Source organism: Myotis daubentonii, chromosome 5 (assembly GCF_963259705.1).
Source record: "Myotis daubentonii chromosome 5, mMyoDau2.1, whole genome shotgun sequence".
Classification (NCBI taxonomy): Eukaryota; Metazoa; Chordata; class Mammalia; order Chiroptera; family Vespertilionidae; genus Myotis; species Myotis daubentonii.
The window spans coordinates 16456823-16461579 of NC_081844.1; positions in this window are offsets into that span (position 1 = coordinate 16456823).

Here is a 4757-nt window from a genome sequence, read left to right on the forward strand (position 1 = left end):
TTAGCTCCCCCCTGGGTTTCTGATCACTGTCAGTGGCAGGGGGCTTCTTCCTGCTTTCCCTTTCGCCTCCCTGCATTGTGCCTACATATGCAAATTAACCACCATCTTGTTGGCAGTTAACTGCCAATCTTAGTTGGCAGTTAATTTGCATATAGCCCTGATTAGCCAATGAAAAGGGTAGCTCGTACGCCAATTACCATTTTTCTCTTTTATTAGTGTAGATAAGATATATATAAACACACACACATATGCACTACATACCAAGTACAAGCTAAATGCACATAAAAATAGTATAGTCCTTATAGATTACAAATTACCATGGGAAAAAGGGTATTTTTATTAATTCAAATGCCCCTATTTTAGTCATATCATTTTTCATGACATAATTCCAACAAACAGCCAAACTGAAAAGTAGGAAGAAATAAAAAGTACATGTATAATCACGATCTACTTTATGGTGCATTTCCACCTTTTTGCTATCACACCTCTGTCCCTGCAACTGAAAATTAGAATCAAGATGCTACACAGTTTTATTCCTTGTTTTTTCCATTTAAATTGTGAGACGATAATTTTCATAAATCATCAAATCTCTGACCATCTGTTTTGAACGCCTGCCTAGCCATCCATCACATTCTAGTACATGCTAATCTCTAGCCTCATCTCCTCCCTTGGTTCACTAAGCTTCGGTCAGGATGGTCTCTTCCAGTCTGTGAGGAGAGGTCTTCCTCACCATAGAGTGGTTACACAAGCCATTTCTTTTTGTCTGGTACACTGTCCCTTTCTTCCCCCTACATCCCCACCTAATAATAAAAATAAGAAATCAGCACTCTGAAAATCCTATATAATAAAAGCCTAATATGCAAATCAACCAAACGGCAGAAGGACCCGTCGCTATGACGTGCACTGACCATCAGGGGGCAGATGCTCAATGCAGGAGCTGCACCCAGCCTGCAGGCCCCAGGCCAGCCAAAGCGGGTGTCGGCGGGGTCCCCCTGATCGCCCTGCAGAGGGAGGCGACTGGTGGCGGCAGGGGTGGGGCCAGTGAGCGGGTGGCGCCAGGCCAGCCAAAGTAGGTGTCAGCGGGGGCCTCCTGATCACCCTGCCGGTTGCCCCACAGATCGACCCTGATCGCCGGCCAGGCTAGGGACCCTACCAGTGCACGAATTTTGTCCACCGGGCCTCTAGTGTTATAATATATCCCCTTTTCTTCATATCATTTATCACAATTTTTAGACATGTATTTATTGGTACAATTTGTTAAGTATCTGTAAGCAAGGACCATGCCTATTTTGTTCTCTGCCTTATCTCTAGTATTTAGCACAGAATCTGTTCCATATAAGTGAAATATATAATTACAAAAACCATTTTCTTGTTTAAATCTACTGTTGTCTAAACCTTCCTTAAGCATGTTTACTTGTATATCTTCTTTAATTGTGCTAACTGTATAATAAAATTATGATTTTAATAGTAGGAAAAGTTAAATTTCTTATCTCTAAAAAACAATATACAGCTAGTTATCCTCCAAAACTATTGATATGAAGGCATATCAATATTTTAAATTGTATCATCACACTCTAAAATTCTTACTATCTTAAAAAATTATGCGATTCTAATTCCATTTCATTAACCTGATAACAGTATTATTTTGATTACCATGGACACGTAATATAATTGTTGCATTCATAAATAAAACATTCTAAATATTCAATTGTGGATAAACAAAAACAATGCATTTGGTGGAGAAATGTTAATTGGCTTTAAAATGCTTTCTTAATACACCCACATAAATAAAAATGTAACATTAAACAGGAAGTTACTGTTGTACATTATTAGAATAGCTGTCTGTTTAAAAACAGGAGTCCGGACAATATTCCAATTTTAAACAAACCTGTATTTGTGGTTGAAAAATAATGATTTCTATACCCCACAGCCTTGAATTAGAGGAGTTTGCAGACTACAGCACATCACTACTAAATAATAGTAACAACGATAACATAATATCCAGCAAAAGGAGGAAGATATTTCAATAGTTTTTTAAAACCACAGAATGTGAAGTGCAACTATAATCCTGACAGTGAAGTGTTATAGTATATACCACAGGCCAATTAATACTTTCTTGCCCTATTGCAATGCATCCTTGATTCTCTAAGTCAAGGTATATATTAAATACACATTACAGCCAACTTTCTTTGAATGATCCCATTTTGTGTGTTATTTCTTTATACCTGTACTATATACCTGTATATCACAGGTATAAAAAATAAACAACCTCTAGTTTCTGAGTCTAGCTCAAACTAAATATTCTGATATGTTAAGTGAGCATATCCTCTTGGCCTGACAGTCTAACTATTGATAATAAATGTTTAAAAATTTGCTAGTAAGAATGAAAGAAATTTTAAGACATAAAGGTATAAAGAGGACAGTGAGTTTTTACTCATGTAAAAATTTATTAAAGATTTTTAAAAACTGATTTTGAGAGAGAGGAAGGGAGAGAGAGAAAGAGAAACGATCAATATTTCAATTGGCTACCACTTGCATGTGCCCTGATTGGGAATTGAACCTGAAACACCCAACCAACTGAGCCACACCGGTCAGGGCAAGCCTAAAAATTTAGAAGAAAGCTCCTCAGCTCTCCTTATCTCTTTTCTCATGAGAAAACCCCCCAAACACTGTATGTACTCCTTTAGAAGACTCAACAAAAAAAGCATAAGAAACTCAAAACAGAACATTAAAAGAAAAAGGAAAAACAATCACGAATACTTAATCTTGGAACCTTGAACTTTGATTCAGAGAAGGAAAGAATTCAGACTTCCATATTTACCTCTGACAAAACAAGTAAAAAAGAGTATTAAGTACATGTTTTTAAGAAGTTTTGAGATACATGTCCCATACATGCTGGTTTTCTGATTCTCTGGAATTCTAAAAAATTTTTTCCTTAACAGTTTCATAAAATACCAATTTGTCTTTGAAGTTTATACTTCTATATAACCTATGAAAAATGCTTTCCAGGAACTCATCAAGTCAACAAATAAGGAGGATCAAGCAAGTTGTGAAATTCAAGATTCAGAAGAATCTTCTAATAGAATGGGAGGTTTAAAAAAAGAAATATTTTCTGGATACCCCTCAAACACTAGCTATGAAGGGACAAAGAAAAACTAATCTGGTTTTCCAAAAGTTAAAGATGGGACTGGGAGACAAAACAGACGAAGTGCAAATTAAGTAGATTTAATTTTAATTGCCTAACAATAAAGAAAAAAACATTTTACTCCTATTGCTAACAGAATCTGAGGCTCTTCCAGCAAACAGGCTAAAATAAAATATTGGATTTTCACTCAAGTTTTACAGTTGCTAAGTCTTAATAATAAATAATGTAGGTGTATATGAGCAACTAACATTTTACATATTTACAACATCTGATGGCTACTGAAATGGGCTCTTACTATGAAAATGTGAGTTCTAACCAAGGTCAGGAACAGGTAAACAGTTGCCTACCAGATATCTCCACTTAAATGTATACACGCACCTCACAATCTGTATATTGGAGACTGACCTTACTATTTTTTTTTTCTCAACATCTTGGTCATTCATTCACTCTCCTTAGCTGCCCAGAAATGTGAGAGCCTGCCTTCTCACTTTGCACATTCAACTGTCATCCAAATCCCACCAAGTGTAACTTCTTTAACAGCCATGTCCTGTTCTCCATCTTCACAGTTATTAACCTTGGCTCCAGTCCCAGTTAATTCTTGTCAGGACTACCGCTTCATCTCTTACTTTGTCCACATTCAATCGATTTTCTACACTACTGCCATCATAATGTGATTATTCTGTCATGCTACTTAAAAAACCTTCAACTACACATCCACAATACAAATTTTTTAGCAAGATATAAATTCTTCATGTTCTGGTCCCTTCCTATCATTACAATCTCATGTCTTGCTCCTCTATTTCCAATACAGCAACAATATTTATTTATTTATTATTTATTTATTTATCCATTCTCACCCAAGGATATGTTTAGTGATTTTTAGAGAGAGAGAAAGAAAAACATCAATATGAGAGAGGAAACATCAGTAAGTTGTCTGTCTAATGCTTCCCAACTGGATACCAAATCTGCAACCTAGGTATGTGCCCTGACCAGAAATTGAACCCACAACCTTCTGGTGTATGGAATGACGCTCCAACCAACTGAGCCACCTGGCCAAGGCACACAGCAGCAATATTTAATTGCTTTAACTTTCCTGGAATGTTCCAAGGACATATACAATTTTGTTTATGTGTTCTTTCTGACTGGTTTGCTGATTATCAACCTAGAGAATATTACCACATCAGTTAAGATCTGGCTTAGTCATTCAGCACTTTAAGAAGTATTTCCTGGCTCTCCAAAGGAGGACTGACATTTGTGTCTCATTATGTTCTATGCATACATGTGTCATATCACCTATATCACTCTATATCCCTTATTGGTATACATTTCTAGCTAATGAAATCCTTGAGCACAAATGCTGTGCCTGTTCACCGTTATATTTCCACTGCCTAGCAGCCTGGCACATAGTGCACAATGGAAAACTATCAACCAGATGAAGAAATGTCTACTGATAAGTATATTTAGTTGTGAGTTCTTCTACCTCACTAAACCAAGAGGCTGATACTATTATAAATAATACCATCCTGTCAAAGCAGCAAGTAGTTGGCACATTTAGGGTGCATATGAGAGATACCAGGTCAATTTGATAATGTGACAAAAATTGTTTGAAACC